Raw genomic sequence first — 25,591 nt, forward strand, 5'->3', positions numbered from 1 at the left:
CATTGCAGAGGAGCAGGCGGCCATTTTAGAACAGCCACCTAGCGAGACACAGGTGACCGTGGAAGAGCTCATAAGAGAGGGGCGAGAGGCAGCAGAGACCCTCCTCCTCGATGACAACCTTGGGCAAACCATGGATCTGCTGGCCCAGCTGTGCGAGGAGATCAGCAGGACCACCCACGCCAGCGAGGATGGTAACTAGTATCACTGCAGGTCCATCTAACCCTTTATTCCCAAACTAATGGCGTCTTTTAACATTTTCTCCATTAACGTAAGGAGCATAGGAGAACGGATGAGACGTGCCATAGTACTAACATTCCTTTCTTTACAGAAATGTGATGTGTATATGCTACAGGAATGTGCCTTACCTTTTTCTCGGTCCTACAGGCACCTGAGCGGGCAGTGGTCTCACGGCCCCTCCTACTGGTCTGGGGGGAACAGGTGCAGGAACGCGGGTGTAGCCATTTTGATCCGGGGGGGATGTTTCACTGTTGATTCTGTCCATGAACTCGTCTGCGGCAGACTACTGGTCGTAGACGGTTCGTGGGCAGGGGAGCCGATTAGGCTCATCAATGTGTACGCCGCACCCCGGAGAAATGAGCGCTTGGAACTTTTTCAGCACCTTCGCCCTTGGCTCGCAACCTCCAGGGCAGTGGTGATGGGTGGGGATTTCAACTGCACGATTGAGGTGGTGGGGCGCGTGCCCCCCAGCAAATCATCAAAGATAGATGTGACGTCCAGGCTACTCACGGCGATGATTGATTGGGGAGGCATCCCTGAAGGACGTGGTGGGATCTATGGGAGCAGGCGCCGCAAACTACTCTTGGTGCCACCCAAATGGTTCCGTGCGTTCTCGGATTGACTTCCTGTTGACCACCAAGCAGGTACAGCACAGACAGCACTCCATGGTCGCAGTACATTTCTCTGACCACAGAGCCATTCATCTCCAGGGGCGCCTGGGAGGAGGTTTCCCCCAGGACCAGGATCCTGGAAGCTGAACTGCGCACTGCTAGAAAGGGAGGAGATCATGGAGGAGCTGAGAACAGCATACACAGCATGGAAAGAAGAAAAGGCCTGTTTCCCCAGCACTGCAGAGTGGTGGGAATTCACGAAGATAAGGATCCGCTGCTTCCTGCAGGCAAAGGGCAGACGCCTGGCGTATGAGAGGAAGGGGGAGTTCGAGGGCCTGCAGCGCAAGCTGCAGTCCCTGCATGACCTCAAACGCTGTGGATGGAACGTGGATGACGACCTGGAGGAAACCAAGGAGAGCCTGCAAAAGCACTTTGAGGAGGAATCCAGACGAATAATCTTCTGTTCCAAGGTGGAGAACCTTGAGAGGGGAGAGAAATGCAATGCCTTCTTCTTCAAGAAACTCCTCTCTGCCCACATGCCCCTGAGGGAGCTGCGAGACAAAGATGGCAACGTGCAGCAGGGGAAGGAGGAAGTCATGGGAGTCGTGAAAGATTTCTATGAAGACCTCTACTCCCCAAAAGCATCAGACCGAGACCAGGCTGACAAATTCCTGTCAGGGATTACAAACACCATCGACCAGGCAGGAAAAGCAGCCATGAACGCCCCCCTGACGCAGGAGGAGCTCCACGCTGCAACCAACTCCTTTAAGACGGGTAGGACGCCGGGCGGAGATGGTATCCCAGCTGAGTTATACACGAAGCTGTGGGACCTGATCGGCCCGGACCTGCTCGAGCTTTACAGGGAAATGGAAGCAGAAGGTAGGATGCCCCCAACGCTGAGGGAAGGAATGCTGACGCTCTTGTACAAACGGAAGGGGGAGAGGTGCGACCTCAAGAACTGGCGTCCCATCTCCCTCCTGAACGCGGACTACAAGATCCTAGCAAAAGTCCTAGCGAACAGACTGAAGAAGGTCATCAGCCAGATCATCCACCCAGACCAGACGTGCGGCATCCCCGGACGCAGGATCGCAGACAGCCTCACCCTAATCAGAGACGCAGTCCACTACATCAAAGACCGCCGTGTACACGCGGCCCTGGTCACCCTTGATCAGGAGAAGGCCTTTGACCGTGTCTCCCATGATTTCATGGGCAGGGTGCTGCGTGAGTATGGGATGGGGGAGATGTTCTGTTCTTATGTTAACCTGATGTACCTTGACATTTGCAGTGTGGCGATCGTGAACGGATGGAAGACTAACCCCTTCCTTGTCCTCTCAGGGGTTAGGCAGGGCTGCCCTCTTTCACCTCTCCTTTTTGCCTGTTGTATAGAGCTCTTCGCCCAGTGCATCAGACGAGACGCAGAGATCAGAGGGATCGTCGTGCCAGGACCCCAGAGACGCGAAGTGAAGTGCTCGCTCTACGTGGATGACGTCACCATCTTCTGCGCAGATAGCCGGTCGGTGAAGACGCTGGTCCAGACGTGCGAGGATTTCGGGAAAGCTTCAGGAGCAAAAGTCAACTGCGGGAAGTCAGAGACCAAGCTATTTGGGCTTTGGAACCTGACTGCCGACCCCCTCCCCTTCCCCATCAGAGCAGGCCTCATTCAAATCCTTGGAGTCTGGTTTGGTGTGGGGAGCGAGGCCGCTGCCCTGAAGAGCTGGAACGAGAGGCTGAACAAGGTGAAGCAGAAGATCGGATTGTGGCGCCTCAGACCCCTCACCATTGAGGGGAAAAAGCTGGTACTGCTGAACGAGATCCTCCCTGTCCTGCAGTACGTGGCCCAGGCATACCCGCCTTCGACCAGAACCTGCCAGGAGATCTCCATGGCAGTGTTCCGCTTTGTCTGGGGGGCCAAGTTTGAGAGGGGAAAGCACGAGGTGATGTACAAAGAGCCACACAAGGGGGGTAGAGGAATCCCCGACATCCCCACTATGCTGCGCGCCTTCTTTGTAAGCAACTGCGTGCGGATCACCCTGAGAGACTGCGACAAAGACTCCTCTGGCTACTCCATGTCCCGCCTCCTACTCCTGCCGCTCTGGAGAGCACTGGGGTGGGACAAGTGGGACAGCGCCATCCCTTACAGCTGGCGCACGCCCTGGTTCTACAAGGACGTGAAGATGTTTGTGAGGCAGAACAATCTGGAGGGAGTAAAACCAGACCTGTGGAAGCCCACGGTCATCTACAAAATTATCAGGGCTAAAGACATCATGGAATCGGTCCCAGGTCTCCACCCCAACACCTTTGGAACGGTGTGGAGGAATGTGGCATCGAAAAGACTAATGAACAAACACAAAGACATTGCTTGGCAGGCCATACACGGGGGACTCCCTGTGAATGCGGACAAGTACAAGAGTAAACTCAGCCTCGTGAGGCACTGCCCCAGGTGCAACCCAGTGGAGGAAAGCATCATACACCTCTTCTGGAACTGCCCCTTTGCGCAGGCCTTGCTGCGCACGCTGGACACTGACTTAAAGGATTGTATACCAAGGAAGTGCGTCACGTACTACTCGGTGTTCCACGGACTTTTCACAGGAACACACACAGAGGACGCAATCGAAGCCGGTTGGCGTCTAATGTGCTGTTTCAAGGACGTTTTACTATTCGCCAGGGAACGTTTGATCAAGGGGAAGAAGAGGATGTCGGTACAGGACTGTCGCAGGCTGCTCCACAGCCTGCTCAAGGACTATTCCATCTTTGACGGCCCTGAGGAGGAGGACTAAACACCCCCCTCCCCACCCCCCCTTACTCCCCCGCCCCAAAAGTTTTTCTGTGCAATAAAGTTAGAGATAATGTATGTATGATATGTCATGTCTGTGGTGCGGTGCATACGTATAAATGCACTGCACCGCCGTGTTCGTCACAGTTTTTTTACTTTTGGGGAAACCATTAATAAAAATGTATGTGAGTTGTGTGGGATATGCACTGCGCCGTTGTTAATGTCGCGGTTTTTTTTCCGGTTGGAAAATGATTTATATAATGTTATAATCTTGTTGTAAAGATTCGCTGCATAATAAAAGAATTTTCAAAACAAAAAGCTGTCTGTGTGTGGGTTTTCTGGGTATGCACCTTAACCCTGGCTGTGCTCAAAGCTGTAACCATGCAGCAAGCTTAAGCCTATGTTAAAAATGGTTTTTGAAGCAAAAAGTGGCACTGTGTGCTCATTTGCATGTCATTCCCCAGAATCCCTTGCTGCAGTGGAAGTGCTGTGTGCTGGGTGATAATGGCGAAAGGTGGGGTTGCAGACCTGCCTAAGACATGCAGATGAGCATAGAGTTGTGTATATATATATATATATATATATATATATCATGTAGTTCCTCGCGGAGAACGGAGCACAGCAATGCCAAATAAAGGGGCTAGATACCGATGTGTAGATAAAAATCCTTTATTCCATGGTAGACATCATGGCATGGGATGTAAAAGCCTCTTACGCGTTTCGGGCCGTCGCCCTTTGTCAAAGTCTTTTTGTCAAAGAGCTGCTGGCATTTGTTTCTGATTTAAACAAAATCCCCTCCTCAATCCGTTTTACCCTCAACCACAGCTACCAGGAAATCGCTTTTTTAGACACCATAGTGTACAAAATTGGAGGCACGCTGGCTACTAGAATATACCGGAAGAGTACAGACAAGAACTCCCTTCTTTGTGCAGCCAGCCACCATCCTGTACCACTTAAGAGGGGTCTCCCATACTCCCAGCTTCTCCGAGTGAAAAGAATCACCACTGATCCAGAAGAATCACAAAGGGCCTTGGCCCAAATGGCCGCACGCTTCCGGGAGAGGGGCTATTCGGCCAAGGACATCAACTTTGCCTTGCAAAAGGTTGGACAGGTTGATAGGGGTGAACTATTGACACCTTCGTCAGGCAGACCGGTGAGCAACAGGCTCAATATAGTCAGTACATTCAGTACTGCTACTAACAGCATTAAGCGCTGCATTCGGGGCAATTGGCGCATCCTGGAGAATGACGAGAGGATTGGTGCATATGCCAGAGAGCCACCTCTATTCTGCTTTCGTCGGGGACCAAACATTGGCGACATGGTCACTGGATCTGACCCAATAGACAAATATGCCACACCCACCACTTGGTTAGCCAAAAAACCTGGTTCGCACCGCTGTCATGGCTGTACCAACTGCAACTATATGCAGCTGGGCCCTAGCTACAATCACCCGCATAGTGGCGCACCGATTAAAATCAAACAACCACTGAACTGTGAGTCAAAATTCGTGGTGTACTTTATTAAGTGTCCTTGTGGATTGCTGTACATCGGGAAGACTGTTAGGATGCTGAAAGAACGTATGGCCATGCACCGTTCAAACATCAGAAAAGCCCTACTGAGTGATGCCGCTGATATAGATCTGAAGTGTCTACCTGTGGCTAGACATTTCAAAGAAAAAAGACACACACTGGCCACACTTCGTTGTATGCCTATTCTGCAGGTTCCAGTCCCCCCCCCCCGTGGGGGTGACAGGGGCAGGACCTTGCTTAAACAGGAAGCAAGGCTTATTTATGAACTAAGAACTATGACACCTGGTGGCCTAAATGAGGAACTTTCACTTAGCTGCTTTTTGTAGCTGTCTCCCTGCTTTCATTGAATTTTGCATTATGCCTTTTATATGTTTGTCACTCATACTCTGTTGCATCACTCCCTCTGCACTTTTGCACTTCCTTTGTCCTTATATATTATGGTGATGCTATGCGCTCCTTGTGCTCTATACCTCCATCTGTCCCCCTGTGGTTCACCTTAACGCTCTGTGTATTACTATTCTGTTTAGCCCATTATTACTGTCAGTGTGCGGATAACTGTGCACCGAGGCGGTTTTTCAGACTGCGCATGTGCGTTTTGCGCTGCCGGCGTCCCTGGTGGCCAGGGAGAGTTAATGAGGCGTCTGCTCACAGCTGTGATGCGCGGCGCACTCGCCCTGCTGGCGCTCCGGCAGTCAATATGTTTTGGCCCACTGCACATGCGCGGCGCGCGACTTTCCCCCGCAATGGCAGTAGACCCTGGGACCAGTGTCTAAGGGTGTCTCTCTCCTAATAGTTTAAGTGCCTACTCTCATGTCATGATGAGTCATTTGGATAATCAGGTAATAGGGGAGGGGGCACGGAGCACAGCTATGTTACATATTTTGTCTGATTGCATGTTGGTGATTGGTTCCCTTTGTTTGCATTGCACTATGGGTGAGGGTATATATGTTTGGTCACTTGCACTTGTGGGTTGCACGGCCCTGAGGAAGGTCTCTCTGTGGGACCGAAACGTTGGCTTACGTGTATTTCATGTTGTGAATATAGATTTTTGGATTAACCCCGTGCGGTCTGCTGTCTCTTTACTGGTCTTTGGATTGGTTCGTATCATACTTATTCTCTATGGGACTAGCATCTGCTATTACAACCTTTTCTACTACAGTGTGCTGACTGACCTTCATGTGTATATATATATATATATATATATATATACACACACACACACACAAGTTCCCACGCGCGCATGCGCGGGCACACACGCTCGGCGCTTTTGTAAATAAAATTTGGAAACTTTCCCGCTTGCTTAGCCTGAAATTGCGCCCCCCCCTCCTCCCCCCTGCACGCACACGCAAGTTGCAGGACACCCGTGCGCTCAGCACCAGCAGGGACTCAGCCTAACCCCTCCCAAGACAATATGTCCAGTAATACACACACAGAGTATGGGGAACTGTATTTACTGGGAGGTAATAAACAATGACATCAATGGGAACAGCAGTACATATGTATACCAAACCGCGGAATATCCCCACAGTACTTGGGTGCAGGGGCACCAGTGTCCAGACCCCAATTGCCTTTCCCACCCCCAAGCGTGAGACAGCGCTGCCCACGTGAATGTTGGCGCACTTATGCGGATACCTTCCCGGGCGCTCCAGCCCCCGCGTGTTGCTGAACAGTCAACGGGCAGTCTGCTCCAATGACGCCTTACGCCTCCGTGTCGGGTGGTCTCCAGCAGGAGCGTCGCACCATAGATAGTCTCTGAATGTAGGTGGTCTGATCCCAGACCACCAGTTACACGTCAGCACGTGGCGTAGACACTGTGTCCCTGATACTGCACAACACAGGAAAAAGGGTCCCTAACTATGGGCTTCCCTATACAGCTGCAGGTGCCTACTGTGAGTCAGGGACTAACTGGGGCCTGCTGGGGAAAGCTGGCCTAGTCCCAGGGCTACTGGCACCCTACCTCCCTCTTCTGTACCCTGCTCCTAACTGTTATCACTGTTTTAAATGCAGCAGCCCTATTGGTTGCCTGGCAACATGTGGTATGCAGACCCTGAGGCTGCTGAGACTTGTAGTTCCCAGCGGATCTATGGGTGTAATGGCCGCCGCTGGCATTATACTGCGCGTGTGCCAGGTGTACAAAGATGTCCGCCGCAACTCTAGATACTATACACATGCGCAAGCCTTCAATGCGCGTGCACAAACAAAATGGCGATGCCCTCGACGGAGCACCGACGACATGCTCGCCAGCTCACAATCTCCCTGCAGCAACAACACAGCCGCCCCCCTAACGCAACCTGGAGGTAAGAGGGGAGCCTGACTACATCCTCCCATTGGTGGAGACTCCAACGTCACCACTTGGGAACAACATAACCAAACATAACACAGAAAAGTTATATAATGAAAATGCTGTACATATATATAGTATATAACTTAATGAATGCAGACTCTAAATAATATTATGCATTTCAACGAACATGTTGATAACAGAAGCCAGCTTGTTCTTAGCCAGCTGCTGAGACTCATATTTATAAGTAAATAAATAACTGATCATATGCCACTCTAGTAGGAGGACGTCTTTCTCGCTGATGTCTGCGAGGCTCTTCTTCTGTGGTTCCCACTGGGGAGAGTCTGTCATAGTCCTGGGTCCTTAGCCCGTCCCCACGTGAATACTACGTCTCTGTAAAGTCTCTACTAGGCACAAAACTTCGACTTCTGGGATTCAATGGTTGGCTTGGTGAAGCCACGGGTGTAGTACCTGAGGGGCAGGCCCATTACCTGGTGCTTTTTCGGGAGGTGCCCACCAGTCTCCATTGGAACCAGCGGAGGTTCCTTCCATGGGATGCTGATTTAACTCATCTTGTGGCTCCGATTGCTTTTCAGACCCCTCTGGCTCACTGGCCCTTACTATAGTCTCTGATTTCGGGGTCACTGTTATCTACTTGGGGAATGGGCAACAAGTCATTTCTGTGCCAGACTTTTACCCGGTCATTCACGTCTTGTATGCGGTAGACCGGGAGGCCTGGCATATGGGACTCAACTTCAAAGGCTCCGTCGCGCCAGCGATCGGCCAGCTTGTGTTTGCTGGGTATTCCGAGATTGTGTAGGAGAACAGCGACTCCAGGCTTTAGTTTCCGATAACAGATCTTGTTGTCATACCACTGCTTTTTGCCGGCATGCAGCCGAGCTAAGGCTTTCTCCGCTAATTTAGATGCGCGTTGTAAGCTGGCTTGGAGTTGCTGAACGCACTTGAAATGTGCCGTATTGGATACCCCATAGATAGATACCTGGAGGCAGATGTCCACAGGCAGTCGTACCTCTCGCCCGAACATCATAAAATACGGGGTATATCCTGTTGATTCATGTCGGGTGCAATTCAGTCAGTCTTTTGTGCACTCTTTAGAGTGCCTAACATATAAAGCAGTGTTCGATTGAACCTTTTGGGCAGAACATCTCCTTCAGGATGATACGTAGTGGTCCTACACTTCTGGATGTTTAGTAATTTATGCAGCTCCTTGAGAAGTTTGTTCTCAAATTCTCTGCCTTGGAGTGCATCCGATTCGGTAGGCAGTGATGAATGAAGTATTTCTCCCACAGCACTTTGACAACTGTGAGAACCTTCTGGTCCTTGGTCTGGAATGCTTGAGAATAGTGAGTGTAGTGGTCTGTCACTACCAGGACATTGGCGATGCCTCATGAGTCAGGTTCGATGCACAAAAAGTTCATACAGACGAGGTCCATGGGACCAGAGCTTTTTAGATGGCCCATTGGGGCTGCACAGGTGGGCGTGTCTTTCGCTGGACACACCGCAGACATTTCCGGCAATACTGCTGTACTGCCTCCCACACAGAAGAACCGGTCTCTCACTAGCCTGCAAGTCTTATCTATGCCCATATGACCGTGCTCATCGTGTAGAGATCGTAGGACATGGCCCACCAGGCGTTGGGGCAAGACCAGTTGTCTCCCGTCAGGGTGATTATGGTATTTGACAATCCTGTAAAGGAGACTGCGGTCTATCTGGAACTTGTCCCATTCTCTCATGATTGGAATACAAAAATTACCTGGGCGCTCTCTCTGTGTGTAATCATAGTAGTGTAATAAAAATATTACCATCACCAGGAGACCCTATGTGAAACACAATTCCCATGCACGTCTCTGAGATCCACTGCCAGCTGCTTGAACCCTAAGGGGACTTCTCCTTGTCCCCAAACAATTGGCAGAAGAAACAAAGAACAAGGGGAGCGCGGGTGAGTAACACCAATATGAAAACCGTTAATAAAAAGGTAGAATGGTTAGTAAAATAACCAGACCTACCCAATACCAAATATAGGCACATGGGTCCTTATGAACCGCAGTCAATGCACTGTGAAAGGTATACTAAGACAGGATGAACGAATGAACAATACAGATAAGTTAATACTCACACGGGCCTGTGTGACCACAATCACATCAGATCTCTTGTTGTCGCTTGATGATGGACCAATGGATACACTGCTAAGCCACCCAGACGATTCCTTGGGTTTTTTCGATGGTTTCGAGTGTGTCGACTTAACCCTCTCTTGTCCAGGGACGCTGCTGTCTCCAATTGGCTCACAATACCACGATGCAGGACACAACTCGTCCCGAGTTGTATAATAAATAAAGAAAGTGGTAAAGGTGAAAATCTACTACAAACACAGTTCATGGAGGAACAATACCTTTGGATCAGAGTACAGACCAGCTATAATGAAAACTGGGCTCCCTCACCACCTGAGGGCTGCACAAGGGTTTACCAAAAAAACACAGTAAATGCAGCTCACAAGGTGCATCCTAGGTAAGGGGGAGAAGTTGGGATGGATTTAAAATATATAATACAAAATACTCACACGGGCCAGTGTGAGCACAAACACATAAAGTGATCTTTATGGTGATAGTGATGTGATCCTTGTTCCTCGTAGGTACACGAGTCCTTCCTTGCCTGATGTGTCAACCAAGTTTTCCCCCACAAATTAAATGACAAACATTGTGGTTTTTGCTGATAAAAATCCCAATTTAATATAGCACAAACATAACAGAATAAAATAAAGTAAAAATGAATTAAACCTTCTGCCACCCGCAGCAAAAATGTCTGTGTTGTCTGTCCCTCTCCAAGCGCACGCTCCTTCCGTGTCCGGATGGCGTCTGACATGCAGGGATTGGAACGCAGCCACGAACAGCTCTTCCTGTCTACGGTGTCCTCAGAGGTCCAAATAGGCCGGAGCAATGCGTTTCGCTTTCTCACAAAGCTTCCTCAGGCTCTGGTGGTGAGGGAGCCCAGCTAAATAACTCCTCTTAGATAGTGATTATCCATACATTATGTTAACATCACAGATTGATTAGCCAATTAGTCCTAACCAGCATTTGATCTTAATGTTTGTATAGCAGAGATACCTGATCTTTGTGTGTATGCGCAGATATGCAGTCTGCAATACATAGTAATTAACTCCACATAAAAATGCAGTAAGACTGTGTCAGTTCCCAGCAGTAGATATTATACACTGTAGGGGGATTGCTCTATAAAGCTTTTTAGTATATATCTTCAGTAACTGATATAACAATAACGTTAGGGGAGGACAAAGAGCATTATTTAGTGACATAACATCTAATTTGTAGCCAACTTAATATGAGGATTATTCATCCTACTATATGCATAGCGATCCTATTTTTTCAGTTACTAGTTGGATCATAATCTACTAGAAGATAAAATTATACATTATTGGTACTAGAATATTTAGCTACCACTAGTATCAAATTGCAGTCTTTCACATGGGGAATTTTAATCACTTTGTAAATAATACACAACGTCGTTGATTTATATAATAAAACTTTATTGTGTTTATTTTAGTGGTACATAGAAGGATTACTATATTATAAAATATATCCTCCTTTCTTTGGCATATTGATATTCTTGGGAGTATTATATCTCTGTGGTAAAAGAATGTACGTTGAGTGCAAATTATAGGGATCTTTATGTGGGGATTCTTTTTTCACATATCAGTTCACGATTTGACCAATTTATCCCTGTGCAGCTCAGTCTACCAAATATATTTACTTATAGGCACTTGGGATTGAGCAGTACGTTTTCTCTATACAAAGTTATACCTGTAAGGTTCGTAAACTTATAATACACCGGGGACCACCTCGGACAGCCGGCCGTGACTGGAAACAGTGTTGCTCTACCCGGGGAGACTTAACCACGCCCTGGGCTGTTGGAATCTGATCTGATGACGTACGAGCACTTGGAAAATGAAGAAAAAGACAGAGTGTGATTCTGATTCTTCATCTCAACTTTATTACAGAAAAGCAATGCTTTTTATACAGAGAAATGAGGTGTTAATAAGAGGCGTGACAATATTAGCATGTTAATAAAGAACAACTTTTCCTGGGGACTTTCCATTCTTGTTCAGCTGGTCTTAGCTGATTGGAGGGTGGCTCCTCCTACCTAATTGAAGCACACCCCCTCCCACATTTAAATGGTTAAAAGCTCATTCCATTGCATCTCCCACTCTCAGGGGAACTTGCTTACTTACAGTTTGATTGTGACAAATCTAATACAGAGTGCTTTTCCTGGTAATGTACAGGTTAATAAGAGCTTCAATCAGACTTAGAACTATGCAACTAATTTTGACATATTTATTACAAATCATTCTTCCTGGTAATGCACAGGTTATTAAGAATTTACATTAGTGTTAGGTACCCTTGAGATGTGGTCTGCCGTGTAGTGGCTCAAGGGCTTACAACACTTTGGCCAAAATGTTAAACTAAAAGACCATTTTATTTAATATCTATACATATATATTTAGGCACTGTACCGTGTATAAGTTTCACTGGATGTGCACTGAGCTTTGTCTGTGTTTCATGTTCTGTCTCTGGTTTTAAATAGACTTTCCATCTAGCCTTGCATTCTGTAAACAAAACCTGCGGACAAGCCGATTCAAAGAAAACACAGTACAGGTGTCCAGCCAAAAGAACAATTCTGCCTGTCTGGAGGTCGTTTCTTGCGTACATATATCACTTAGTTAAGGAAAAAGTTCAGGCAGACAAGATGGAGGTTCTGGCCTTTACTTTTAACCCTTTCATACCCTCCTTTTGTTCTCTAAAAGAACATTTTTAATCGCACTCATTTTCTATGACTAGCGCTTTATGGCAGCTAAGGGATTCGTATAATATTTTAGTAAGTAAAGCTCCCTGCTAAAAATAAATGACAGTACATTTTATACAGTTTCAATATGTAATACGCCCCTTATGCTTAAAAATACAGAGTTTTATACACATAATGCTAAAAACCCTATTTTATGTAAGCAACCTTTACTCTATATATTCATGCCTACATCTGAACAGAAAACATTTTGCAGCCTTGGGGCACACCTGCAGATAAAGAAAAATGGCATTCGTCACATAACCTGACGGTTAGCTATTTATGAGAATTGGTGGGGGCTAATTTCTACTAGGAGCGACTGCTTAAACATCCTGCTTGCACGCATCTTTCACACTGCATTTAATCAGAATGGAAAAACAGACAAAAGACTGCTATGGTCAAAATGGATGACTTGTGATCCTTTCCTTGTGGTTGACTCACACCCCTGGGTGACCTCCAACCTTCCTCATATCCAATCTTCTCACTCCCCCCTTATTTTTAAGAGACATTCTATTTAAAGAACGGTTAACCATTTCATAATCCTGCTGGACCAAGAAGTTGTCCAATTGTGCATGACGTCATTCCTTTCCAGCTATTATATCGGCCCAGTTGATTTCTTCTTCAGTCTTTCTTCTGGTGGACTGTCGACATCTTCATCACCGAAAAGAGGCATACCGTTGGTGGGGGTGCAACGTACTTCTGAATCAAAGTTTGCTGCACATAACACATACATAGAGAGTAATGAGTAGGACAAACACACATACAAAAGCATTCGCTAGCTTCGCTCCCAGTGAACCAATCCCAACCACCAAATCCCAACGGATTCTGAATCTTGGATAAATACGCAACATTGCTATTTAACTAGGGTGCATACATACACCTCCCTTTGAGGCTAAAATATAGTCTAGAGCCATTCCATTCTGTAGGGCCATTAGTCTGATCTGAAACTGTTTTTGGGTTAAGTGACTTAATGGCTGTGGTTGTATGATTGAGGACATCTACTACATCTGTACGTGCATTGAAACTGTCATAGAGTAACCCAACTCCTACATTTGGGAATAGGCTCGCCGAAACTTTTCTTTCCATAGACTACTTTTTAACCCTTGTGTATTGGGGGTGTATCTCCCGTTTCTGAGTCTACCTGTGGGCAAGTAACATAACCGTGTGTTTGAGGAGGTCGAGCGAGCTGGCTCTGGGTCTGGGTCTGGGTCTGTATAGCTCTGCAGACCAAATTGAAATTAAAAGAAAGTCAGCCGAAATAAAGTCCCTAAAAACGGGGAAAATATATAGAATTGAGTATAAAGGCTCAGTGCAAGCTTTTAGAAACCTTTGGGCACCTACGGAGACCAGCGGAGCGGGGGTTCCGTGACTACGATCAGAGGTCTCTCCCTGCCTGCCAGAGGGCACAAGATGGCCGCCGGCCCATGCGGCGGAGATAACTAACATTCCCAAGCCCAGCCGAGCGGAGGCAGGGATTCGGGAGCCGCGTGAGCTCCGGAGAGGCGGGAGCTGACCCACTAAAAAGGGAGGGGGATATCGGAAGAAGGGGGTCCCTTTGGTGCCCACGACAAGCGGCCCTGTTAAGGGGAGATTGGGGCCATTTTGATCAGGCACGGAGGGATGCCCACTGACACCACCAGAGGGAAGGGGAGAGCATAAGCCCCGGAATAACGGTCCTGCTCCTGAGTGCCCCATCATAGGAGAGGAGGTGCACAAGCAAAGAGGTGGAAGCAGACACCAGGAATCTAATCTCAGAGAGTTGCACAGCTACAGGGCTCTGTCTATACAGGGCAAGAATATCAATAAAGATCTCTCCCTCTCCTCCCCACCAACCCCAAACTATACCCTACCCATTTGTTCTATGCACTCAGTAAGACAGCCCTGGTGATGGAGAAGTGAAGAAACACTGGGAAATCGGGGGGCTCAGTCCAAAAAGAATTAAAGAAACTGCAAACAATGTGTAGATAAGGGAGACACCACAGTAACGAAGGGACTTATTTCAAATTAAAAATTTACATCGACCAAACAAATCCAGCCCTAATTATGGTTATGTAGGAAGGGAGCACCGGGGACCTTCTCAACTAAAACGATCAAAAGCATATTTCCCCCAAAGATTAACTGCAGTATCATGGTGATCAGAGTAGCCTAACCTCCCGACATGGTCAACAAAACAAAAAAAAACGACTGGCACGCCAGTTACCAAGTTTTTTTCACCCTCCCAGCGAAGGATGGGCAGGGCCCCTGGGGAGCAAGAAAGTGCCGGTATACAGCCCAAACAGATGCAGATAGGGATAGAGAGCGGCAACTTGAAGACCCCGCAGCGGACAAGGGACTCACGAGAATATGCGGAGGAGATGCTCACAATAATACATAAAAAATTACATAAATTCCTGCAGATGGACCTGAGAGCGGCGGCGGCCAAATTAAAGGGGGAGATAAACACCCTATCACAAAGGACATCTGACCTGGAAGTCAAATTAGACGAAGCAACGCAGAAGGCGGAGGAGGAGGAAATCTGCCAACTGAGCGAAGAGGTTAATTACCTTAAAGAGGGATTGAAGGACCAGGAGAATAGGGAACGGAGACAGAACTTGAGGATCTGCAACATACCAGAGATGGTGCTCCCCGATCTCCTCCGGCCCTATTTAATAAAGTTCTTCACCACCATATGCGAAGATATAGAGGAGAAAGACATAGAAATTGATAGGGCCCATCGGGCTCTAGGCCCTAGGTCAGATGACCCGAAGCGCAGGAGGGATGTGATTCTGCGACTCCAAAGTTACACAGCTAAAGAAATAATTATTGGAGCTTGTCGGGAAAATTTTAATTAAATTCCAGGACGAATCGCTACAAGTGTTTAATGACCTGTTCAGAGCAACGATTGTGTAAGGGATGGGGGGACACGCGCCTCTCAGTGGGTCCCCGTCACCGCGGCTCCCAGTGTGGTTGCTAGCTCCAGTCCCCCTCCCCGTCGGCTCCTTACCTCTGCTGCTCGGGCGCCATGCCGCTCCTCCGCGGTGCACACCACATCCTCGCACACACGATCCTCTAAGCCGTCCTCCCGTGTTGCTGGCTCCGCCCCCCATCGGCTGCAAGCGATTTCCACTACTCACCTGTCTGACTCCTACCCTGCACACCTGGACCTATCCCTGGGCTTGCTCAGACAGGCCTCCGCTCCACCCCTTGCTACCATTGGCCCTCCTGCATTCATAACCCCAGTCTGCCCTCTCCTTCCTCGCTCTGCATAGTTCTTCTGTGACTCCTGTTGTGCAGTTGTCTATGCCAAGCTCTGTTCTGTGTTACAGCTCTTGTTCCTGTCCCTGCCCCTTTTGGATACCTTTGGATTTGATCTCGGCTCTTTTTTGACTACATGTACTTTGCTACCCCTGGACTCGGCTTTGGACCTCACTACGCTGCTATCTCCTGCCCCTGACTCACGGCTCTTGGACATTAACCTTCAGACTTCTGGCACCCCGGACGCAGCAAGTATTTAGTTAACCCTTTCTCACCAGGCCCGGCAACGCATCTTACTATACTCCGGGCACGCCCTCACTGCTGTGGGTGCATGTTATACCCTTACCCACCTCAGTACTGGGGACTGGCCAGGTCTGCGGGCATACAGGCGTTACAGATTGGAAGGAGGCGCGAGTTTAAACGCTGACTATGCTCCTACGAAAAAACATTATAAGATACAGATGGGGTTTCCCGTTTAGGCTTGCAGTCATTAAAAACGGGAAACACCTTTCCATCAAATACCCTGAGGAGATTGCCCAATTTGCCCGAGAACTGGGCTTGACGCCCCCTCTGTCCCAGAACCAAGCTGCATCAGATCCACCAAGAGCTGAGTGCGGCACAGGCAGTATCAGAGCTTCGTAGAGATTTGCAGGTCAGAACAACAGAAGAAATTGATACCTGTTACGCCGGTGCTGCCCGCAGACCAGACCCGTCCCTTCTACTGAGGTGAAGAACGTATATGGGCACGCACCCGCAGCAAAAGGAGCGTGTCCGGAGTGTGGTATTTAGGCATTGCCAGGCCAGGTGACGTAAGCTAGCAATACTTGCCGGTACCGGTGAAGAAGTGCCGTAGTCGTTGCTGTTTAGCCAAGGTCAGGGATTGGAGAATTCCGGAAGGTCGTTGTCCAAGCAGGGGTCGAGAGCCAGAGATAGACGTACGCCAAGCCAAGTCATAACCTGATAGAATAAGAGAGAGAATGCCAGAGTAGTAATCCTAGTGGAAACTATGTCGAGCAATGAATGAGTGGGAGGACAGGCATTATAAAGTGCGGCTGACCAATCAGAGGTGGAGGCAGGCCTGGAGGAGTGCGTGGAGCTATCTTGGATAGGTCCACTTGATTGACAGGCAGCTGAGGACTCTTATTCTGGCAGGAGGTCCTATTAGTCTGCTGGGGGCGTGGTTTCACTGCTAGAGCAGTGAATAAATTATCTTCACCCGGCGCGCGCTGTACACGCGCGCGGCCGGGACACATGGCAGCCGCATGGGAGAGGGAAGAGCCAGCAGGAACGGGAGACCGCCGGGGACGGCGAGGAACCTCCAGGACAGCAGGAGGTAAGTGGCGCCATCGAGGGGCATGCACCACGGCAGCGGGGGTTAAAGAAGGTGAGGAGGGGCACGGGCGCCAGGATCCCAAACTCCTCACAATACCTCTGCAGTGGAGATTGTATACCGAGGCTGGCCGAGAGAGGGGAGGAGGTGAGCCCCACCTCTACTATGAAAACCTGAGGGAGTCTGGCTTTCTGTTGAGGTTTGGATGCCCAGGGCCAGGAACCTACCCTGGATGAAAAGATCCATTCAGGTGTTTGATTAAGAGCGATGTTTAGCTCATTGGCCTACTTTTTATGGCTGGGGGGGGCACGATGGATGGGGATGTTGGTGGTGGGGGCGGTTGGTGGTGCCGGGGTGGTCCGGGTGAGGAGTTTTTTTTATCTCGAGGCTGCTGCAGGCCATGGAGGCTGGCTAATCCCAGCTGCACAGCCCCTCTGGAGGACCGAAGCCTGAGGAGGGGGGAGAGCTGGTGGACATACCCTAAAACTACCAGAAGACGAACCCCCCTTCCTACACCCAGGTACGACTGTCACCAGCAGACCTATCCGATTATGGAAGAGACTTGACGAAAATCATCTTTGAGGGAGAAAGATATCAAATCGTAAGATGAGCAAGGGATTGAAATACTGAAAAAGAGACCTTGTATAGCTAAAGTGAACTAGATTATATACGGTCACTGGCTCTAAATATTGAATATAATAGCTGTTTGGGTTTTTTTTTCTTCCTCTCTCTCCCAAAGGGTATTGACCCTATATATAGTTTATAAACACTAATCAAAGTGAGAGAACTCAACCAGTCTGTATGTTCGCCCCTACAACATCAGCACGAGTAGACCACTCAGGATAAATGTGTCCCCTTAAGAGAAATATCTTGGGGCTCATCCCCCCAGCTCAGATAACAGTAGATTTCCTGCTCATTATAAGTATGGCCTGCTGTTTGGACTCCGGGTCCCCAACTGCCTTACTCATACTATTTTTTTTTTTACTGGAGATAGACTTAAAAATAGTAAAAATGTAAAATTATATTGTTATAACGTTTTAAATGTTGCAATTGTGCTCCTCCCCCTGTCCCCCTCTCCCCGCCCTGTGATCTTCGCATTTCCTTTCCCCCGCCTCCCCTTCCACCCCCCCCCCCCCCCTCCGAATCTAGCTACATTTTTGACTATAGGTGTAAATAAGGTCTGTTTAAAGCAAAGGGCTTGGAAAATGTCACAAGGTTAAGAAGATATCTAAGGACTCTAAGACCAGGAAAAGAGTCCTGGCACAGTTAAAATGGATCAGATTATAATTGGTCACTTCTCCTACTTTTTAGATTAAAGAAGTATTTAAGAATAGTAAAAATGTTAATTTACAATGTTTTGATAAATGTTTGGAACATCGCTTTCGTGTTATCCCTTCACTCCCCCTGCCTTGTGTTTCCCGCCCATGCCCCCCTTCCCACTTTGCCCCCCCTCCCACCTTCCCCTCATCCCCTCTTTTTTTTTTTTGCTCCCGCCCTCCTTCTCTGGTTGCGTCACTGACCATAGGTGTAAATAAGTTATGTTTAAAGCAATGAGCTTGACAAATGTTATAAGATTAAGATATCCATGGACTTTAAGCTCTGGAGAAGAGTCCTGATATAGTTAGAATGGATCAGACTACAACTGATTACTTATCCTATTCCTAATATTAAAGAGGTACTTAAGAACAGTAAAAATGTTAAACTATATGGTGTGATTAACGTTTGCAAAATCGTTATTGGGTCGCCCCTCTGCCTCACCCCTGCCTTATAATTTCTCCCCCTCCTTCGCTCCTCCTCCCTCCCCTTCTCCCTCCCTCCCCTCCTCCACCCTCCACCCTCCCCTCCTCCACCCTCTCCTCCCCCTCCTCTCCCCCTCTCCCCCCCTTTCCTCCCCTCCCCCTGGTTCCGCCTCCCCCTATCCCTCTATGCACCCTAGCTCGCTCCCTCATGCTCTTCCTCCTGTGTCGTGCTGCCGACCTCCCTCTCCTCTATTCGATCTGTAAAAAGATAAAGTTTATCTATCTAAAAGCAAAGGGAAATGGTTAGTCCCCTTCCTTTTCTACAAATGAAAACTCGAGACCAAGGTCACCCCCAAAGGGCCTTAAGCCCACAACCCAATCACTAAGAGGACTGGTTCTCCAATTCTAGGGTCTACTATGGACCCTCTTTGTTTTCTTCCTCTACTGCTGATCTTAATTCACCAGGCTGACTTTTCCACTATACCCTACCCATCCCTTCCCCCCCTCCCCCCCCCATCCTCGTGAGTGGCCCACCAGGACCGGCACAGATGTGAAAACCCTCTTGGCTGGGAGGATGAAAGGTTCAGAGAATGCTCTAATAAAATGTCAGGACTACTCCAGTGGGAATGGAGCAGTTTTAAGATTTCACCCGCCTATTAAGGATTGTGGCTAACTCTACCTCCATCAAAATAATATCATTAAATGTGAAGGGCCTACAGACATGTAAGAAAAGAAAACTGGCTCTCCAAGAGCTAAAAAGATCTGGTGGGATATTGTGTTCCTCCAAGAAACACATTTAGGGTCACAAGACCCACCCAATATATTTAAGGGTACTTTCCCACTGGCATTTTTCTTCTCTTTTAATAGTAAGAGACGAGGTGTAGCAATCCTGGTCCGAAAAGGGACCCCTTTCAATGTGGATAAAACGGTCACTGACCCAGGGGGTAGATTTCTTATAGTTTATGATTCACTTTCTGGATCGGCGGTTGCTCTAATCAATCTGTATTCGCCAAATGAAAATCAGATAGAGTCCCTAAAGACGGTTCTAGGATCAATCGAACCCACTCGTTTATCCTCAATGATAGTAGGGGGAGACCTGAACATGGTGTCTAATCCTGAGGTGGATAAATCCTCCATCATAGGCCAGGCGCATACAGCCCAAGTGCAAAAAACGGGAAAAATTCAGGAGTATAGTAAAGGATTTCTCAACGGTTGATGTTTGGAGAGCTCAACACCAGGGCCAAAGGGACTACTCATTTTATTCCCCTCCTCACCAAACCTACTCAAGAATAGATTAATTTTTAATAAAAAATATCCTACAAGCCTCCTTAAACTCAAACATTGCACCCATAACCTGATCTGATCACGCGCCCATTGAACTGACCCTCACTCTTCCATTTGAAAAAATTAGCTCATTTCATTGGAGACTAAATGACTCGCTTCTGAATCATCCAGAAATTGAGAATAAAATTAAGCAGGCCATAAAAGAATATTTCAAATTGAATAAAGGTTCAGTCTCATCCTCTGCGATCCTATGGGAGGCCCATAAGGCCACGATTAGGGGCAATTTCATGTCCATTGCATCCCATCAAAAAAAATCAAACTGAAAAGACATAAAGATTTAACAGAAAAAGTGATGAAACTGGAACAGCAACAAAAGGCTAATCCGTCTAAAAAAATGTATAAAGCCCTGGGCGCTGCCAGATCAGAGCTGAGACAGATACAAATAGATGAGGTAGATAAAGCTCTAAAATGGACAAATGAGCGATTCAATGATAAGGGCAATAAAGTGGATAAACTTTTAGCCAACAAGTTAAGAGGGGTGCGAGTCAGAGTTCAAATAACGGTAATTAAAGATAAAAATGGCGCTATTGATTATAACAACAAGAAAATCGCACAAGAATACACCAAATTTTATACAAAATTATATAATTTAAGCTCCTGGAAGGGAACAACCTGACACCTAAATCTGGAAAATATTACAAGTTATTTAGACAAATGTACTTTACCTAAACTGTTGGATAAAGAATCCACGATATTGAATGCTAAAATTACGCAGACCGAAATAGCAGATGCAGTTAAAACATTAAACATATCAAAAGCCCCAGGCCCTGATGGCTTCACCAATATCTATTATAAGAGATTCAACCACCCGGCCACTCTCTTCACCCAGCTGCCTGGACCACCAGCTCCCTCCTCATCACTCACCCTCACCCTCAGCTCACCTTCCCGCCTGCTCCCCCCCCCCATCACCTCCCCTCACCTGCAGCTCACCTCCCCACCGCCTCCCGCAGCTCACCTCCCCGCCGGCTCCTCTCCCCCCATCACCCCCCCTCACCCACAGCTCACCTCCCCTGGCTGTGCAATGCTCTGTAGGACGCGATGCACATGGTTGTTCCCCGTGGCTTTGCTGTAGTGCAAAGCGTCGTGCCCCAGGGAATCCACCAGGCTCACCCATGCCCCTGCCAGCAGCAGCATGTGGGTAGTGTCTGTGCTGTCTGCCTCACAGCACAGCATCAGGAGGTCCTGCAAGTATGGGGAGGCGGGGTACAGGGCGACCCATATAGTACACCGTCGGGGTCATGAAGGATGGGGACCGATTTGAGCGCGACAACATTGTCCCCCCTCTTCTTTGCCTTGACGATCGAACCACTAGCCGCCAGTATTAGAGCAAATGAAAATATAAAAGGGATACTATTTGGAAAAACAAATTATACAATTTCGTTATTCGCTGATAATATTATTTTGACACTAACCAGCCCCCAGACCTCCTTACCCAATCTACAAAAAGCGTTAATAGACTTTGGGAAAATTTCGGGTTATAAAATTAATAATGATAAATCTGAGGCTTTAAATTTGAATCTTCCAAAACTGGAGGTTAAATTACTAAAATTACGTTTTAATTATAAATAGAGCTCCTCCCACATTAAATACTTGTGAGTTAATGTGGCCAGGATCTACCATCCTATGTATCAGTGTAACTATCCACCCTTGATCGACAAGATTAAGAAATATTTGGCAAAATGGGAAGGATACAAGATATCATGGATAGGGAGAATGATATCAGTCAAAATGAATATTCTCCCAGGATTATTATACTATTTTTAGACTCTCCCGGTCTGTATCCCTAACACTTTTTTCTATCCGAAAAATTTACAAAAACATAACCGTGTGTTTGACTGATAAAACATCCTCCCATCGGGATATCATTCTGCAGGGAGATTATATTAATCTATAAATCCAAACAAAATAAACAGTGTTAAACAAATAATACCTTCTACTATTTTGTTATCCTTACGGGACGCCACTTACGCAAACATAATGGAGCATACATTGTAACTGAAAAATAATAAAAACCTGTAAAAAGTTAAATGTTCGTGTCTTGAGGCCTAGACTTTTGCCTGTGACCTTTCTCCCTCAATGATTTGTGGTCAGGGAGTATTGTGCCCTTCAAAACACTAATTTGCCTGCGCTTTGTCTTTATTAGCCGTTTGTCCCGGGGCTGGCACTAATTTGACGTGCGTGATGTGTTTCCACGATGATAATTCCGCAACTTTGACTGCAGTGTTGGTGGTGAGTAGTTCTTTAAATGGGCCTTTTCATCTGGGATGAAGAGCGTTCTTGCGTAGGAAATGCTTGACCATTAATCCGTCTCGAGTAGGTGCACTTTCAACTTTGACCTGTGCCTAGAGAGACTTAAAAAATATATTACCCACTGATTTTGACAATAACTACTGCTTATAGTATAATGGGAGACCTTTGGAAAGAAAATGGTTAAAAGTTATAAAGTTGGCAGATATGATATATCCTCAACATATGGACGGCGTGCTGCTTGCTTTGCTGTAGCATCTGCAAAGGTATTTCCTAATGAGAGCCCGTCAGCCCTGTTAGTATGCAGCAACCTTTATTACTGCAAGAGTCCTTGGAGGTAACATTGCTTCAAATAAGTTCTGAACCTGCTGTGCATTGTGTATTGTCAACAAACATATCAAGTTCTGGATCCTCTATAGGGATCTCAAAGAGTCCTTCCCTAACCTGTGTAACAGTATCTGTGTCACTAACATAGTTGTGTGAATTTCGTGCCCCAGGTGTTGGTAGTAAAGTAGCGTGATTTCGTGTTGTGCATCTGTGAACGGTAATATTGTCCGAGCCCTGCAGTATTATCTTGTATTTGGTCAGCCTGCTATTGGTCAATTATGTGGACCTGCGCAGAAGTAAAGTAGAGAATGCATGCGGGACATAAACCTGTAAAGTGTGTCCCTGTACTAGAGTCTGGGGCGTGTCACCAAGAGTTGCAGCAGCCGCTACAGCTCTTAGACATGTGGAAATGCTTGTGTGACAGAATCTAAGCGAGTACTATAGTATGCAACTGGACGCTGTCTACTGCTGTGTGTTTGTGTGAGTACCCCCGAGACATGCTCTTTCAGTTCATGACAGTATAGGTAAAATGGCAGGGTATAATTAGGTAAATCCAGCGATGGGGCGGTCATTAAATGCTGCTTTACCATTCATAAGGCCTCGGTCCCACTGCGCTCGTTGGCGCGGGCGGCCACACGCGAGTTCCCCACCAGCAGGGGAATCCTCCCGAGCCTGTGCCGGTCCCCCCTGGCGGCACAGCGCACTACACGCTGTGGCGCGTCAGCCGCTATGGGACACAAGAAAATGGTGATCCCTAGCGTTGACGCGTCACGTGGTGTGGCTGTAAGCCAATGGGGAGGGGAGGCTTCGGGAGGAGGAGAGGCTTCGGGGAGCGGGGAGGAGTGTAGAGTGACAGCAGCGTGAGTGCCTGTCTGTGTGTGTGTCTGAGTGCCTGTCTGTGTGTGTGTGTGTGTGTGTCTGTCTGTGTGTGTGTATGTGTCTGAGTGCGTGAGTGCCTGCCTCTGTCTGTGTGTGTATGTGTCTGAGTGCGTGAGTGCCTGCCTCTGTCTGTGTGTGTGTGTGTATGTGTGTGTGTGTGTGTGTGTGTGTGTATATGAGTGCCTGTGTGTGTGTGTGTTTTACTTACCATTAGCAGCTCCAGCCCGAGTCCGTGGAGGGAGGGGGGGGAGAGTAGCGGGTCCCTCCGCTCAAGCCACGCCCCCCCTCCCGCTCAAACCTCCCACTCCCGCCCACCTCCCGCTCCGGCTCCCGCTCCCTACAGACCGCATATCGCGGTCTGTGTATGTCAGCGCACCGCCTGTCTGCAGTGTGGGCGCGCTGACTCTGGGAACGGGGCCTTAGCCTAAAGCTTGTTCTGCTGCTTCAGTGCTTTGAGGAGAGCCATATCTGGGTATCTCCCCTCTTTTGTTCATATATTAGTTATATACCATGTGAACAATATATAAGCATATTATGAAAACACTAGTGGCTAAAGTGCTGGTTGCTTGATCTGTAGCAAAATTAAACTGGGAAATAGATTTGTATGTGTAGTGACCATAACAATATGTTCTGCTTGTGGTAAAAGTAAAAGCCTGTAGTGGGTCTTTTAACATCTGTGACATTGGCAATAAGTAACTTGTAAATATAAGAAAAACCCTGAAACCATGGGCAGGAGATTTCAATTTAAAATAGACAAATGATTTTGCTTAGGACTCCACACTAATTTCTCAAATGGAATAATATAATGTCTTTATAAAGTGCCAAGCACACTGCTAGCATTCTGCCTTTAAAAGACACTCCACACTTTCCATTTGATGAAAAAAAACAATAATTTCTTAGCTTGTTATCCCGGGCACTCCGCCAGCCTGGGCGTTGCGTTGTGCCAAATGACCCTGTACAGATAAGATAATGACATAACGGCTTCTCCATAAACTAAATAATAATTACTGGATTGTAACACTAGCTCTGAGTCAAAATGCAGCTTCCTCTACAGCCCTAAAAATGTAATTTTTATGGCACCCCCCCCCAAAAAACGGGATACTTGTACCAATAGGTCAGATAACTTAAAAACACACAGTAAATTCCTACAAGAGTATGCTACATTCCACTTGGCAGACTGCCCATCTTACAGCAGGGTGCTTAGCAGCAAATCAGCAGACCGTCACCAAAGGATGTCCCTGGACAAACACTCCTAGTCAGGGCCCTAGAAGCGGTCCGTGCTCTTCCCTTACACCCTGGTGGAGTAAGGGGAATAGCCTCCCACCTCTCCCAGAGGGAGGGCCTCAAGTCTGCCAGAGCCCTGACAGCTTGGTTGGGTAAACTATCCTCTCTCAAGAGGAGAGAGGAACCAGCTAAATCAGGAAATGCAGTTAATTAAGTACAGATCCAGTAAGACCCATCCCTGTGCCTCTAATTGGACACAAGGCCTGAGTGCCTACCTTCTCTGACTCACTGAACTGCAGTGAGTGGGAAAACCCATAATTACTCCTGGCAAACCTACTCTTACTACGGATTACTGCACAGGAGAGGAGGTCAGAATAGTAGTCCAAACTAGCCATGGCTACATATTTTTGGGGGTTTATATGAGCTTATTGGGTATCTGTGTGTTTATCTCTCTTATACACACCCAGGCACACACTGAGCAAAAAGAGAAAACTTTAGACAAATGTCTCTTTGTCACAAATTATAGGCTAAAGCTGTGAAATTCTGGGCATTATTGAAATCCCTGCTTTCTGATTGGTTAAAATTCCGGGCATTATCCAATCAGTAATGGCCCGGAATTGTTGGCACCCTGCCAAGTTTTTCAGCCAATCAGCTTTCAGTTTTCATTCACAAAGAGTGAAATGTGCTCTTGGACAGGGGAGGTGATTGGACAGAAGGCATCAGCAAGGCACTGACTCCTCCCCCACCCTGCCTGCAGAGAGCTCTGCACAGGAGAGTGAGGGGAAAGGTTTGTGTGTCTGTGTGTGTTTTGTGAGTGTAAAGGGGCCAGCAGAGTGTTTTATTGGTGTGTGTGTGTTTTGTGGGTGTAAAGGAGGCAGCAGAGTCTTGTTGGTGTGTTTCTACGGTGTGTGTTTTGTTGTACAGGGGGAGCTGCAGTGTGTGTGTCTTCAGTGTGTGTTTTGTGGGT

At 47.6% G+C, this 25,591-nt stretch overlaps 1 long non-coding RNA gene across 1 annotated transcript in view; it reads left to right on the forward strand.

The window, feature by feature from the left end:
* LOC142493676 (uncharacterized) overlaps nt 1-25,591 on the forward strand; it is a 58,935-nt gene that overhangs the window by 5,277 nt on the left and 28,067 nt on the right. Inside the window, exon 2 of the long non-coding RNA XR_012801176.1 lies at nt 22,091-22,176. This is a non-coding gene — a long non-coding RNA (uncharacterized LOC142493676). The remainder of the gene's footprint in view (nt 1-22,090; nt 22,177-25,591) is intronic.

Source organism: Ascaphus truei, chromosome 4 (assembly GCF_040206685.1).
Source record: "Ascaphus truei isolate aAscTru1 chromosome 4, aAscTru1.hap1, whole genome shotgun sequence".
NCBI classification, from domain to species: Eukaryota; Metazoa; Chordata; class Amphibia; order Anura; family Ascaphidae; genus Ascaphus; species Ascaphus truei.